This window comes from Lactuca virosa, chromosome 9 (assembly GCF_052849685.1).
Source record: "Lactuca virosa cultivar CGN04683 chromosome 9, Lactuca_virosa_CGN04683_v6, whole genome shotgun sequence".
Taxonomy (NCBI): domain Eukaryota; kingdom Viridiplantae; phylum Streptophyta; class Magnoliopsida; order Asterales; family Asteraceae; genus Lactuca; species Lactuca virosa.
In genome coordinates, this window is record NC_136434.1 from 256,015,263 (window position 1) to 256,033,009 (window position 17,747).

The window sequence follows — 17,747 nt, forward strand, 5'->3', positions numbered from 1 at the left end:
GTTAAAGGCTAGTCTCTTGGCACTATCGTACGTAGTTGGTCTGGATGTAGTGACCAACCCTTGAATAGGTTAAAGTAATAACCATGTGTACCTTTCTACCTTTCTATGCCCCGTGGTTATAAGGTTGTGGCCGAAAATAGCGAGATAATTGAAGCGGTTGGTATAGGCTGCAATGTGTGCATCTTGCATGGTAAGATTCCAAAGCTCTTGCTCCAGTTATTGCATCTCCTCTCTAGGGCGGTACTCATCAATCATCAGTTGTTTTAGTTCATCCCAGTAGATGGAATTAGCTATGCTAATTCCCATGGTTTTGACATGGCTATTCCAGCATGACAATGTTGTATCTTCGAAGGTACAAGCAACAAATTTAACTTTGCCATTTTCACCACAGAAACTGATCTCAAATACTTACTCCATCTTCTCGATCCAGCGAGTCAGTCCTACTACTCCTTCATTTCCATAGAAGGTTTTGAGCTTACAGTTCATGAGTTCCTTATAAGTACAAGCCCTTAGGCGACCTCCGTTACCACCTTGAGTATTATCTCTTCCGGTTCCTCCACCTTGTCCAAATGGGGCATTTCTATTGGTTTTAAGGCAATCCAGGGCTTCCGCGACTCATTGGGTGATTGTGACAACCCGGAACTTCTATCTTGTATCTCTAGTCAATTCAATCAATGTTAAACTCGTTTCTGATATCTTTTAGAACTGTTTAAGGGTTTGTTTAAGTGTTCTAAGCTTGAGTGTAACCAAGGTTGAGATTAGGGATGAGTTATCAAGTCGTAAAAGTAGCAAATCGGGCCACACACTCCTTTAGGAGGAGTGTACGGCCGTACGCATGGGTGTACGGTCGTACACCCCCTTATGGATGCACACCCACCCTTATATATATGGGTAGACTTCCTTTCCTTCATTCCTTTCTTCTCTTGGATGCACACTACTCCCTTTCTCTCAAGCTTACTCAACCGTGAACCCTCCAAGGCTTCAAAAACGTGAGTATTCCATCCTCTAGCTGTTATACTTGAAAGACCTCTTGATCTAAGCCTTGATTCATCAAGTTTCAACATGATTTATCATCCTTTGAAGGTGTACGGCCGCACACCTTCATAAGGTGGGCCGTACACACCTTAAAGACCCTCCAAAGTGAGATTTTGGCCCCTATCTTCTAGTTGGACATGATCCTAGCCTTGATACACCTTAAAGTCCACAACTTTAGCATGAACATGAAGGGTGTACGGCCGCACACCCCCTTGTACGGCCGCACACACCTCTTAGGGTCGTAAACCCACTTTGATGATCCTTATTGGCCTCAAACTTGCATTACAACTAAGCATGGGACCTAGAACACTTTTTGGATGCTAGTTAGAACCTTGGAAACACCTCAAAAGCACATCTCATCATGAGTGTACGGCCGTACACTCATGGGTCGCACACCCATGGCCGTACACACCCTTAGGGTGGTCGTACACCTCCGTCACTCAATCCCATATGGTTTTAACACTTAGTTCAAGTGTTTCCAAGTCCCTAGAGTGGTTTCCCATCATATTTAGTAGTGAAATACCATGATTTGAATCATATATGTGTTATTACATGTTAAATAGGATCCAATAGTGTTCGAGGCTTCACTTGACACTCAGCATCTCTTATCGATCTTTCATACAAACCACTCACTCGAGGTGAGTTCATACCCCTACGCTTTTACGATTTTTAAACGTTTTCAGGGGGGAATACAAGCCAAACACAAATGCTTTTGTGAACTAATACAAAAGGACTTTTAACAAGTATAAAACTTATGCAATTGATACAGAAAAACGACTTTCATATTTGTATAAAATATTTAGATATTTATCCATTTTGTACTATGTTGAGCATAAGGGACGTTTTCAACTTACAACCAAAATTGCATAGTTTTTCAGATTCAATATTCACATCATCTACACTATAAACGCAAACTATAATAGGTATAGTTTGGGGTTTTCAATACATAGCTCCTATGAATTCAGAGTTATTCACTACTAAACATATAAACCATGGCAGATTTAGTTTATGGTATACATTACTATAAGGCCATGACGTTTCATAATTATTTAAGTATAATTATTACCGTACACAGTATTCAACGGATTCAAATACAAGAGAACAATATAGAATTACATGTAAAGTAGATTATACAACATTATGAGACGCTACTTCAAAACTGTACCCTTAGGTGTACTAAATTAAATCCTATCATAGAATAACCAGAGTCTCCTCGTGGGAGAGCGTGAGATTTGTGAATAGATCTATTCGGGATTGACAATCCCACACCTGAACTGCTAGCTACAGTTAGGCAGGCATGTCTGAGGTGACAAATGTCATTTAACCGACACTTGAAGAACGTTGTAAAGGTCACTAGGTAATATCAAGCATGGTTATACGACTCACGATAAGTATAAACTAATCATTTGTTTAAGCAATATCATTCTTCAATGGTTTTATTTTAAGTAATAAAACTACTATACATACTGGTGTTAGTCAGGGTTTTCATACTATACATACTGGTGTTAACCAGGGTTTTCATACTATACACTACTTACAATACTGGTGGTAGCCAGGGATTTTATACAAGAACTTTCATACAAAACCATACGATATAGCTGGTGGTATCAGGCATACATACAAGTACTTTCAAACATAAGAACAGAATTCAATAACGAACTTACAATTGGTCTTAGGGTTTAAGACTACTTTTAATTACTTAAGAAAATATTGGATTTTCTTGGAAACATACAAACATTTCTACAAAGTCATTAACAGATTTTCATTACAAAAAATCGCTTATGAACTCACTAGCTTTATGCTGATACTCTTTCAAAACTGCTTGTATTCTCAGGAAATCAGTAGAAAGGTACCTCCTGGAGTTTTGAGAACTCGGAGCTATTAAAGTCATGTCTTTATATTTTACGTACACTTTTTGATGTATTCAAACGAGACTTAAACAGATGTAAACCTTCTTCATATATGTAATCAATGTAATGGTTGTGTTTACTATGATTGCTATGATACAATGGTTGTGATACTACACATGACGTCATCCACCCCCGAACGTTTTCGCCGTTCCGGTTTGGGGGCGTGACAGTGATCAACGCCTCGATTGTTTTTGTTGGATAAGGTGTTTAAGTCCGTAACTATATTTGGTATGTACTTGACCCGACCCGACATGGTCCATTTGGGTTGCACTTCACCGAAACAATTTATATGGATAATCTTTTGAGAATAGTATAAGTTATGATTTATTAATGTATTATAAGTTATAATATATTAATATGAAATCATATTATTTAATTAGTGTTGATCTAGAATTAATTTGGAATTAATTTAATGATCAAAAGGTAACTAATTAAATATGGACTCTTATATTTATATAGAGTGGGCCAATGCTTATTTAGAATGGGCTAGGCTTGCATGGAAAGTCCATGGATAGTCCATGGAGTTTTAACCCATGGATCTTATGGAAATGAAAGGTCATGGGTATTAGGGTTTACATGGATGTAACCCTAATCCACCACATTATATAAAGGGGTCCTTGGCACATGAAATGGCACTAGTGTGTGAGTACAAAAGAGTAGGCCGATTTCTACTTGGTGCAAACTATTCTCTCAAGTCTTCCAAGGTGTTTTGGTGATTTGTGATTCCACTTGATGCATCCACACTATTGGTGCTAGGCTCTCAAACTCCAAGCAATCAACCACAAGAAAAAGGTATGTTATTCTACAAAAGTTTTATATTACAAGTACCCCATAACATGCTAATTAGGTTGAGAACCTTGGAAAATTCTTATTTGCATGTATTTTAGAGAAAACATAGATCCAAGGTTTCTAGGGTTGCATGTACACCATAGGAGTGTTAGAATGCTCAAAACCCATCAGTGGTATGAGAGCCTAGGCTTGTTTTCTTGATACTTGATGCAAATTGTAAAAGAAAATCAAAAAATCTGCATTCTGCTGAGTGAACTCGCCGAGTCCATGGGGGGACTCGATGAGTCCAAGCGTATCTTCATCCTACTCGTCGAGTAGGTTCGTGCACTCGACGAGTAGGAGGCCCAGAGTGTAGTTTTTTTCGAGTTTTTAAGCTGGAATTGGACTTGAATCATTACACTAAACTGTTTTGGACTTATAAAACATGTTTTTGATGTGGTAATGATTATGCTAATCCAATTTCAAAGGCTATTATCAAAATTTCAAGTTTTATATGTGTTTAAATGATTCTTGAAATTGTTGATATGAATATTCATGCTTATGAGTTTTGGTAGATCATAGGAATTATTTGCAAATTGTTTGTTAGTTTAATTCTTGATCTAAATGTTTTTAATGGAGTCCATAATTTGTCCTGAAGTTATGGATTACCAAAAGTCATTTATTTTAAAGATCCATTAAAGAACCATATGTTACATAAAATGAAGAGTATTCATTTTAATAAACAATTAAACTCATAAGTTATGAAGTTGAAGAGTCTTCAATAGGTTCAAAACTTGCCCTCAAATCTTGGAATTTGTAAAGTCTCACACACACTTTAATTCCAAACCCTAGAGTTTTAAAAGTTAAAATTCAACCCTTATACTTTATACTATTATAAGTTAATAATATATATATATATATATATATATATATATATATATATATATATATATATGTATGTATGTATGTATGTATAAGATCAAGTCAGTCTTACCGTTAGTAGGCATCATTCACGAAGCCGGTCTATAAGGGAGGTATAAGGTTGTTGCCTATAAAATGGCAGCTTAATAGGTGTCCACTCTCACCCACCGCTTCCTTGACTGGTGGAGGGTCGTTAGCCGAACGGGTAGGACAACGACTATAATTCTCATTAAAAGTATAATGATAAATATAAAGTAACTAATTTTTTTTTTTAAATTCCCAATCTTAGTTACTTTAGGAAAATGTGAAATTGTTGCTATCCCATGAAATTACACTTTGTACCTTACCAAGTCGTTGGTGGAGCGTGTGTGGGTAACTGGCACACTAACATGGACTAGTAAGAGTGAAAAAGGGTGACTTAATGTTTATCATAGATCAGTGGAGCGCGTGTGGGTAACCGGCACATCGATTAGGTGATAAAGATTAAGGGTACCGAGTTAATTTTCATGGTTATTCACACCTTGTTTGTGATCCTCGGCATCCCAGTCACAAACTTGAGAGGGAACAATCGAGATTTAAACATGCCATTGAAACCTAATAATTTATTTCGTTTTTCATGGTGGAAATTGGTGAATCGTCATTCACCTACCTTCAAATATTTTATAGCTTGGATTACGGCATCCCTCTTCCAAGTTATAAAGTATTGTGTTGGGTCCTAGCCTTAATATTATATTTGGGTGTCATATTAAGGATTCTATATCTAATCTAAACTTGTATTTCTTCTTTTCAGATGTCTTCCAACAATGCTGCTTCTGGCTCAAACCCAACGAATCCTTCTCTCTCACGAACCTTTGTGGGAGAGTCATCTTTTATGGTTCCAACTTTATGGATTGGATCAGGAACATCAGGATGGCCACGCGTTACGAGGACAAGGAATTTGTCCTTGACAAGGAGATGAAGGAAATTGATGAGTCTACTGCTACTCCACAAGAGATCGCTGACTTTAGGGCACATGAGAGAGATGCTACCAATGTGGCATGTATCATGTTGGTCACAATGACAGCTGAACTCCAGAAGTCCTATGAGGACTTTTACCCTTTTGAGATGCACATGGGCTTGATGGACCGCTACCATCAAAGTGCTCGTCAAGAGAGGTATGCAATCATCTCTTCCATGATAACAACCCGAATGAAGGATGGTGAATCCGTCACGGACCACATGCAGAAAATGCAGAGGTTTGTGGACCGTTTGCTGAACTCCTTACCTACTTGTGAACTTCCCCGAGGAGTTGGCTATTGATATCATACTGCACTCCTTACCTACTTGTTATGATATGTTCAGGATGACCTATCACACGAACAAGGAGGAGGTCACACTCAGCAAACTTCAAGGACTTTTGAAGACTGCCAAAACCGGTCTCAAAGGTAAATCGGTTGTTACTACTCCTACTCCTAACACCGCCCCTGTTTTGGCAATCGGGCAAAGTAGATGGTAGAAGAGGAAGACCCATTCGAAGGGTACCAAGGGAAAGTCTCTTGATGGATCCTCTTCAAGTGGAACCAAAGGTGGTTCTGTCACTCCTTCTTCCAACCCAAAGGAAGCTGAATGCTTCTATTTTCATGATAAGGGGCACTAGAAACAAAACTGCCCCAAGTACCTGCAAGATGTTAAGGATGGGAAGGTCAAACCTACCCATGCAGGTATTTACACTATATTGTCTAATACCTCACCGCATACTAATTCTTGGGTCCATGATACAGGTTGTGGTATTCATATATGTTCTGATTTGCAGGGCCCAAGAAGAAGTGAGGATGTGGAGCACGGAAAGATAAACTTGATCATGGGGAATAGGAAAGCTTCACCTGTCACCAAGATTGGAGTTTATTCTTTGTTTCTAAGTAGTTGGTTAGTATTAGATTTGAATAAGTGTTATTACTCGTCTGAAATGGCTAAAAATATTATTTCTTTTCACGGTTTGTACAAACAAGGGTTTACTTTTTCATTTGATAATGAATGTGGTGGTATTAATGCTTTTTATGATTATGTTCTTTATTTTAAAGCATTACCTTGTGATGGTGTATATGAAATTGTGTCGGTTGTAGATAACTTAGGAAATAATGTGTTACATATCGATTCTTCCACTAGCTTGGATAAGGCATCCTTGTGGCATTGTCGTCTTGGACATGTCAACAAGAAACACATAGGCCAACTCCAAAAGGCTGGAATCTTGGAGTCATTTGACCTAAAGTCGGATGATAGTTGCGAGTCTTGTTTGCTTGGAAAAATGACAAAGTCACCCTTCACTGGCACTTGTGCTAGGGGTGAAGGTTTGTTGGACCTCGTACACACTGATGTGTGTTGACCCTTCAGAACCGCCACAAGGGATGCTAACCGCTTCTATGTGACTTTCACTGATGATTACAGTAGAAGTCAAGCATAAGTCAGAAACCTTTGAAAATTTCAAAGGGTTTAAACAGGAAGTGGAGAATCAGCTGGGCATGAACATTAAGATGCTCTTATCCGATCGAGGAGGAGAGTATCTTAGTACATAGTTCCTTGACTATCTTAAGGAATGTAGAATTGTTTCACAATTGACACCTCCTAGGACACCACAGTTGAATGGTATGGCTGAGAGGCGCACTCGAACCTTGTTAGACATGGTTCGTTCCATGATGAGTCGAGCTTCGTTACCAATCTCATTCTGGGGGTATGCCTTAGAGACTGCCGCCTATATCCTTAATCTAGTCCCTACCAAGAAGGTTGCCAAAACACCTCACGAGATGTGGACTAGGAAAGTTCCCAATTTAGACAACATCACGATTTCAGGTTGCGAGGCTTTCGTGAGGCGTGAGACTCAGGACAAGCTCGAACCTCGAAGTGAGCGGTGTATTTTCATCGGCTACCCACATAAATCCTTCGGTTACCTCTTCTACAGACCCGGTGAGAATGTGGTCTTTGTGGCAAGGAGATGGGTCTTTCGCGAAAGAGAATTTATAAGCCAAGGAAAGAGTGGGAGGCAAATTGACATTGAAGAGCTTCAAGAGTCAAGTGGTGAAGGAACCTCAAACCCTAGCAATCAACCTGAGGAGGAAACTCCTGTTGAACCAACTGACGAGTCTGCACCTCTGAGGCGTTCCACTAGAGTTAGGAATGTACCTGATCATTACTATGGTTTCCATATTACCGCGGAAGGTGATACATTTATCAGTGATAGTACACTGGTAAATTTGGATGAACCTAACAGCTATAGGGAAGCCATGGCAAACCCCGAGTCTGCTAAATGGAAAGAGACTATGGACAGCGAGATTCAGTCCACGTATGACAATCAAGTTTGGAACTTGGTTGAAAATGTACCGGGTCGTAAGACGGTCGGGTGCAAATGGATCTTCAAGAAGAAGATCGACATGGATGGAAAAGTGCACACTTATAAGGCACGACTGGATGCGAAGGGTTTCACTCAAACTCAGGGAGTTGATTATGATGAAAACTTCTCACCAGTAGCGAAAATTAAGTCTATTAGGGTTATGCTAGCCATTGCCGCATTTCATGATTATGAAATATGGAAAATGGATGTCAAAACCGCTTTCCTTAATGGAAAGTTGGCTGAGGATGTTTACATGAGTCAGCCAGAGGGTTTTGTCAGTGCAAAGTACCCTGATAGAGTGTGCAAGATTGAGAAATCCATTTACGGATTGAAACAAACATCTCGCAGCTGGAATCTTTGTTTTGATGAGAAAGTCAAAGAGTTTGGCTTTTCGAGAAGCGAAGATGAGTCCTGTGTATATGTCAGAGCTAGTGGGAATATAGTTAGCTTTTTGGTACTGTATGTGGATGACATACTACTCATGGGGAATGACATCCCAACTTTGCAGGAGGTTAAGTCCTGGCTTGGGAAGTGTTTCGCTGTGAAGGACTTTGGAGAAGCTGCCTATATCCTAGGGATAAGGATATTAAGAGAAAGGAGTAAAAGACTAATTGGACTTAGTCAAAGCACCTATGCGGATAAAGTGTTGAAAAGGTTCAACATGCACAATTCCAAGAAAGGTGACTTACCGATCCAGCATAATGCCAAACTGAGCAAGGCTCAGAGCCCGAGTACAGAGGCTGAGATAGCTGAGATGAGTCGATTACCATATGCTTCCGTTGTTGGCTCGATCATGTATGTTATGACTTGTACTCGCCCTGATGTGGCCTTTTCTTTGAGCATGGTCAGCAGACACCAGGGGAACCCTGGAAAGGCTCACTGGACTGCGGTGAAGAACATTCTCAAGTACCTGCGGAGGACTAAGGACTGGGTCCTTACCCTTGGTGGGAGTGATGACTTGAGAGTAGTAGGGTATAGTGACGCTACCTTTCAGACTGATAGGGATAATTTCCGCTCTCAGTCTGGCTGGGTCTTTACCATGAATGTAGGAGCAATTACGTGGAAAAGTTCCAAGCAGGAGACAGTGGATGATTCGACTTCTGAATCAGAGTAAATAGCAGCGAGTGAAGCGGAAAAGGAGGCGATATGGCTGAGGAACTTCATTGGGGACCTTGGAGTTGTACCAGCTATAAAGGAGCCTATGGAGATTTTCTGTGACAACAATAGTGCGGTTGCCTTAGCCAAGGAACCGAGAGATCATGGCAGATCCAGACACATTGACAGAAAATATCACTTCATAAGACATAAGATAGAAGAAGGACTCCTCGTGTCAAAGAGGATATCGTCAGAAGAGAACCCAGCAGATCCCCTCACGAAGGGACTGACTAGGGTTAGGAATTTGCAGCATGCGAGGCGCATCGGGCTAAAGGACGATATTAGTTTTACAGATTAGATAGCTCTGAAACTTGTAAAATGTAATTGGCATTTGATGATTGAATAAAAGTTGTTGTTTATTTATGAGTAAGGTGTTGCTATCTTGTGTCAATTGTTTGCTATTATTTCAATTTTGCATGTTTTGACTTCCAGAATAATTACTTTATTCAAATTCTCGACAGTCGGTCATATGTTGGAAGTAGGTATGAATCAAGACTGTCATGAAGTTGGCTTGTAGATGTCTAAGGTGTTGGACATAGCAAGAGTTGCTACAACATTCATGAGTGCTCATAAGTTCTGAGTATTGGATTAAACCCACGCTCACTTGTATCATTTCATGGAATTTATCTCGAGTGATCGTGAGACGGCAATATCATATAAGTCTTCAAACCTAGAGATATGAGTTGTTTCCTATGAGTTGGTTGTGCATTGATTGCACAAAAATGCATCAGTAACTTGATGTTATAAAACGCGTCTTTGTGTATGATTCAACAAGTAGTAGAACAAGCATATGAGTCGAAGTTTATCTGTTCCTTTTAGTCCTTGGAGGATTAAAAGCGATATCTGGGCCCTTCGATGATTTTGTTTTGACCTATGTACCGGGCCCAGTCAGAACCAAATTGATGTGTTCAGTTTAGTTCTATGTCAAACAAATCGGAAATCGGGAAACAAACTGGTGGACAATAAGTACGACTTTGTTCCATGTATTTGTCCGGCTGATATCTAGAATAGAAGATTATATGATCACTTATCTAAAATGGCGCTTCATAGTTCAACAGAGTTTTAAGAGCTACGATTGTTGGTCGGTTCCTGAAGTCATACTATAGTTATCAGACTTATCCAAGTGGGAGACTGTTAGATAAGGTGTCAAAGTCCGTAACTATATTTGGTTTGTACTTGACCCGACCCGACATGGTCCATTTGGGTTGCACTTCACCGAAACAATTTATATGGATAATCTTTTTAGAATAGTATAAGTTATGATTTATTAATATATTATAAGTTATAATATATTAATATGAAATCATATTATTTAATTAGTCTTGATCTAGAATTAATTTGCAACTCATTTAGTGATCAAAAGGTAACTAATTAAATATGGACTCTTATATTTATATAGAGTGGGCCAATGCTTATTTAGAATGGGCTAGGCTTGCATGGAAAGTCCATGGATAGTCCATGGAGCTTTAACCCATGGATCTTATGGAAATGAAAGGTCATGGGTATTAGGGTTTACATGGATGTAACCCTAATCCACCACACTATATAATGGGGTCCTTGGCGCATGAAATGGCACTAGTGTGTGAGTACAAAAGAGTGGGCCGATTTCTACTTGGTGTAAACTATTCTCTCAAGTCTTCCAAGGTGTTTTGGTGATTTGTGATTCCACTTGAGGCATCCACACTATTGGTTCTAGGCTCTCAAACTCCAAGCAATCAACCACAAGCAAAAGGTATGTTATTCTACTAAAGTTTTATATTACAAGTACCTCATAACATGCTAGTTAGGTTAAGAACCTTGGAAAATTCTTATTTGCATGTATTTTAGAGAAAACATATATCCAAGGTTTCTAGGGTTGCATGTACACCATAGGCGTGTTAGAATGCTCAAAACCCATCAGTTTTTGCATCCATAGTTACTAACTAGATCAAGGTTGGGTTGTGCTCCGAGGTCGTTCCTGATGATTCTCCTTCGAGGCATGTTTGGATTCTATAGTTAGTGAATAAGATAATGTTAGTCGACGATGCCTTTTTATAGATACGGGTATTAACGACTAAGCGCGTGAGTTAGTGTAAAAATATCATAAAAGTTTCTTTGTTAGGAGTGGAAAGCTTCTATGTTCTGAAAGTTTATTCTTAAGAGCTATAGTAAGGATGCTTATACTTTTGTACATGTTGGCTTCTTTTTGTTCTCGTAATCCGAAAATTTTATGGCATGATCTGCTTGGGTAAGTTTACCTTATTTTAAAAGGGAGCAGTTTAGTAATAAAAATACTTAGTGAGCTTTTGTCAAGTGGGGTGGGCTTTCATTCTTGTCATATAGGCTCTTGCTCTTGCGGTGTTTGACCTTTACCCCACAACTTGTGTCTGGGGTCTCATTCCTTTGTATTTTAAATTTAGTTTATTCTCTAAGCTTTGGGTTATGTTAGATAGGTCCATTTCGTTTCCTTTGATGATTCCCAACTCATTATCGATAGTGTGAATATGACTGACGTGACGTGTAGCACGAGTGGCTAGGGTAGGTATGAAGAAACTAGGTAATGTTTGAGGGATATGTAGTGAAGCCTATGGTGATTTCTAGCCTTCTTATTCTCATAATGTGAGAAGTCATTTTCTTATTTAGTGGGATTTATCTCATCCTCAGAAGGATTGTCTTCCTCATAGGACTCGACAGGGTCCTCGGAGAGTTGTTATGAGGGTTTAGCTGACTCTCTAGTTGTTTATGAGGAATCGTCCTCCTGTTGAGGTTCCTCGTCGGGGTTTATAAAAAAAGCAAAGGTATGGGAACCTCAGGAAATTGGGTATCCTTGGTCTTAAGAGGGGATGGAACAACTTTATCTTTCTTTGGAAATGGTTTCATTATCATGTTTCCAAGATATGTCTTTCTTGTGCGATGATTGTGCTATCTTTCCCAGATAGTAATTGTTTGTATCGTTAGGTTCTAAGTCAATAGGATTCTCTAGGGTTTAGTCTATCGGCTAGTATATCCAGGATTAGTTGAATATCGGTCTAACCATAATTAAGCAAAGGTGTACAAGCTATGCCTAGTTGTGGTTTGCCCCACATATCGTGCTAATCTTAAACATCGTATTTTACCTAAACTCTTGAGTTTGGGCTTCATCGATCAACCGATGCTTTCGGAAGTGCGATCCTTTATCGCTTGGTTGCCTAGGAATACATGTGGTTTTGAAAGGTCAATATAATGTTGTTGAGTTCACAAGTTTTGTATATAATATCTTGAAAATACTTTTTGTATCTCACTTTGTTAAGTTGTAAAAGTATTTTGATTATTTGATTTGAAAATAGTATTCTACTATTTATAGGTACTATGGCCTCCATGATTTTCATTCATCCTATGTACTATTAGTGCATCCCTAGTCTTAAGTGTGTACCTATGGAAAGGAGGGTACTTTTATCTATAGAGTAGGCTGACTGAGAGTGTACTCTCATACTGAATGTAGGTTAATTGGATACCGTTCAACCTTAACCTATATAACGGTATACTTATGACGTAAATAGAATCTCAATGTTTTAGAGTATAATTATAATTAATATTTATTGATATTTAAAAAGATTTTGTTAGTAAAGCCGACTGGCGGAGTGATGATGTAATCATTATTAGACTTAAGTGACGGCATAACACACTACAATTATCTGTAGATCGAGCATAGTGACGACAATATACTACTATTATCCGTTTGAATCGAGTGTAGTGATGACATAATATGTTACTATTATCCATTTGAATTGAGCGTAGCTGGAGTATTTGGGCAGAGTAACCGCTAAGTACTAAGTTTTATCCAAAGGGTGGCTATAAGTTGGTTAGCGCAACAGCTAGGTATTGGTTTGTCCTTTTTCGTTGTCTTTACACGAGATACTTGTTATATATATTTATTATCTTATACGTATATATAATGACGTTAGAGTATTCCCCGTAGCCGAGTATTTAGGCAGAGTAACCGCTGGGTACTAACCTTTATCCAAGGGGTGGCAATAAGCTGGCTAGTGTAACATCTACGTATTGGTTAAGTATCAGCGTTTCCTGGCAACTAGCCAACGTAATAACTAGGTATATGTGTTTTCTTGGCAACTTGTCAGCATAACGACTAGGTATAATGTTTTCTATCAGTGTGGGTCAGTATAACAGTTAGGCATAATATTATCTTAAAAAACTAGGCAGAGTATCTACCGGGCGTAATATCATCCTAATGTTAAGAGCATAATTATCTAACTAATATTATATGATCAGTAATAATTATGAAAATATTTATATTATAACATGTATTCCCCCCAAACAGATTTGAAAACTGGAAAATAGGGTCGTGAACTCACCCATGAAGCGTGAAACTGTTGGTGTAGGGTTGGAATCGGGAGGCCGGAACTTTGAGAGATGCTCACGAGCAGTGACACACAGACTGAGAGGGTTTGAGTGATTGTTTGAGGTGTGAGGAATGAGACTGTCGAAGCTTGCTATTAATAGAATGTTTTGGGGTGCATGCCGCACAAGTACGCGTGAGTTATTGGAAGCTACCACGTGCCGTCCTCTCCTCGTGTCACACGTCTGTATCATGACGAATCCAATCGTCAAGTGCATGAAGGTGCATGCCTCGACAAAAATTGAACTTTGAAATTCTATAACTCTCGCATACAAACTCCATTTTCAACGACTCTTATATATCTGTGTAGGTCTCAACATACTTTGTAACTTTCCTTTTGGTCGTTTTCGTAAATTTTAACTTTCGTTTTTCGACTATATTTTATAGCCATTATGATTTTCTAAAAATCATAACTCTCTCATACAGTTTCCGTTTTAGGCGTTCTTCTAATAAATACTACTTTAAGTAGCACTACGATTGTCCTTTTGGTGACTTTTGCCGAAAGTCAACTGTTCTTTTCGTAGTTCTTTTTTTTTGATGTTGTAACTTTCTGTGCGCGGCTGACTTTTATATCTTATAAAAATAAAATTTAATTCATATGGAGTCGTATTTCTAAGAAATTTATATTTTCATGATCGGAACGATGTGTACTTTCGGAATATGTTATAAATAACGTAACTTTTCGTTCACTTATTTTTACGTTACGGACGATCCAATTGATTTTTCTTATTTATCTTAATACGAAACTTTGCATTCTATCATAGATTGAGATATATTACGTATTAAGTCTGTTATACTTGTTGTTTGTCCCTTTATGTATATAACGATTGGTGACAATTTTCGCAGTTCTTACAAAGTTGTTTCATAAAGTATGTTGCTATAATGAGAAAATACCATATATCCTTAGGTTGTATTTTCTTATAAATTGTTTATGTGAACTTCCATTGTGCAAATATGATTTAATGTATCCTAGAAAACCCACTAAGTTCACCCTTCAATCGCAAGAACCTTCAAAATAATCATCAATGACTGAATATCAACAAAGATGTCAATAATGAATTTCTTTCATTTACATAGCTTCTCCTACATTCTAACTTGTTGCAATATACTCTAAGTTTATTCTCAATTCCACCATAGTGTATTACTTGGTACTCTTCCAAGTAAATACGTCACCATTTAGTAAAAGACACGAATTTTGACTACAAAAAAATTGTCTTTATCAATCTAACTTTTACAATGAACTCTTTCATACTATGATCATATCCTTTGTCCTCCTAGGACATTAAGGAACGTTCTTGATTTTGATTCGTTGATTCATACCAAGTTGATCTGATCTGACCTGTCATGCTGAAGGCATACGAGTCATCAAATTTGGTATTTTACATGGCATACATGATCGATCCCAAAATAAAAAGCATGAGGGACAGTATGAAATTACTTCAATGTCATGCCACACATTATGACCTATTTCGAGTTTTTTCGAAACATAATGTACTTTGGTTAATCATAACGAATTATCCAAGATCTATCTCCATAGATCAACACATTTAGTATCTGTATTGTTTCTCCCACTCACATTGTAACATCCATAACTTATGTTTGTTTCTCAAACTTCAAACTCCTTAAAATGTCTCATTGAAACAAAGATACTAACTGCTCCCACTGTCATTAATACATATATATATATATATATATATATATATATATATATATATATATATATATATATATATATATATATATATATATATATATATATATATATATATATATATATATATATATATATATATATATATATATATATATATATATATATGGCTTATTTTTGTTTCTTGTAAGTCAAACTCCTTTAAATTTTCTCATTGAAACATGAATTCCAATAGCTCCCATTGTCTTCGGCACACCTTATGGTCTATCTTTGTTTCTCGAAATCCAAACTCTTTGAACTCTTTCATTAAAGAAAAGACCCCATCTCGCGAAATGGTTATTCATTTCATAAATGCACTTCATATGCTTACACATTCTTCACAACATAATATATGCCAGTTCCCATCCATGCTTGTTATCTTCTTGAGGATCCACTAACACTTACGATTTTAAGTTCAAATGTTTGATCAGCCTAGTTTTCAAACATTCATAGACTGAATCTTGCTCTCCATGTGCTTTTTCCATTTTGCAACCTTATAAGGCTTTCCATGACTTCTGATAGGTGGAATACTCTGATTATTGTGAGCCAGTGACTCATATAACCTCAATATATATGACTAGTTATATAACGTCCTCTATAAAGTATATTAGGAAGAGTTAGAGGTATGTAAGTTTCCATAATAACTCTTTTAATTTTGAATTGAATGGTAGGACCAACTTTAGGTTCATCATTGGTTGACTCTTGGATATTATCAAGATCAGTGTGGCTCCCACTAAGGGGTCGTTTGATAGTTGCAAATTGGGTTAGATCTGACTGGGCTAGAAGCCGACTGAGTTAGAAGTTATGGTTGACTCTACATCTGTCTGAGTTTATGTTGTTTGATTATTAATCTGACTGGTTGTGGTGAATGATGAATAATGACCATATTACCCTTATGTTCTCTTTTGTGATGGATACAATAATTATAAAAATATAAACTGTCACATAAAATCAAGATAAAGTATACTTAATTCAAAATCCAAATACAAATTGTCATACAAAATCCAAATATATATTGGAATACAAATAAAAAACAACATAATAATTTGCATACAAATTTAACGTTAACTATTTGAAAGTAGTTGATTAGCAATTTGGTTATGTAAAGTAACCATATATTCAACAGCTTCCGAACCCCATTCTATACCTTGTACGTTTTGCTTCTTTTTCTGCTACATCTAATGAATAAATGAATGATGAAATGTTACATTGGGTTAACCCAATACACACACACACACACACAAATAAACACAAATACACACACACAAATACATAAAAACACACAAATACACACACTCTAACAGTTCTGTAACAATAATTTAACAGTCTTTTAACATCTATTATTCAACTCATTTGGCAAACAATTTGGACCTTGTGTAGATAACTTCAAAGTATGCACATATCGAGCAAAGCAACAACAAGAATACAACAACATCAAGAGCAAATAAACTAGTAAAATAGAAAAAAAAAAGCAAATAAATTCATCAATTATTGCATACATCCACAATAAATAAATTCACCAATTATCACATAAAAAATCCAACATTTCAGCAAGAATCGAGCAATAAAAATGAGAAAAAGGCAAGGAAAACTAACCTATTCAGAAGGTAAGTCGTCTCCAAATGAGTGGTTGCAGGAAGAAGCGGTCAGCAAGCAGCAGATTAGGATAGGGAGCAGGTCGTCATTGCATTTTCTTAGTGGAGGCTATCACAAAACATATGGCAAAATCGAAAAAGGAACTTGCGATTGTATTTCTCTTCCTAGTCCAACGATTGAAAGAGATGTACCAAATCAACTCTTTTTCTTGGACCGAGTCCTTAGCTTTGACCGAGTCCTTTATTGCAAAAACAAAATAAAACATCCTGATTTATTTTTTTGGACTGGGTCCTCTATTGTACCAAATTAGAAACAATATCAAACACCCCCTAACTTTTTGGATATAAGCTCTCTCTCTTCGAAAACCGTCCTTAGAGCAACAAACATTTTGTTCTCAAAAGGTTGAAAAAAATTGCCTAAAAGTCATGTTGGGATGTCTAACGACATAACACATCTCTAATCTAAGTACTAGATTGTTGAGCACTTCACGAAGAACGTAAACCTCATAATCGTAAACTTCTAAGATGTACTTAGTGAGGATAAACGTAGACACATCTTAGAGAGTATTTCATAACCTTCTTAGTTGGTACAAGACCAAGGAATCTTCTAACACTATTCCTGGTACAATCCATGAACTGTTATGCTAAGGATATTTTGTATCATTAAGCAACAATTCAAAACAATGATTTGTTTCTCTTCTCCAAGAACACTCATTATATCACTATTTTCAGCAAATACAGCTCATGAAAAACTTTTCTATAATTCCTTAAACGATCGATATGGTTTTGACAAAGATGATCACCAATCCTACTGGATATGAGTATCTTATCCTTTTTCCCAGTTGATTCTTAAGTTCATTTTATGAAAACTCTAAATATCTAGAAGTTTTCAGTCTTAGTGTTTTTTAAGATAAACATGTTCAAAAGAAGGTTT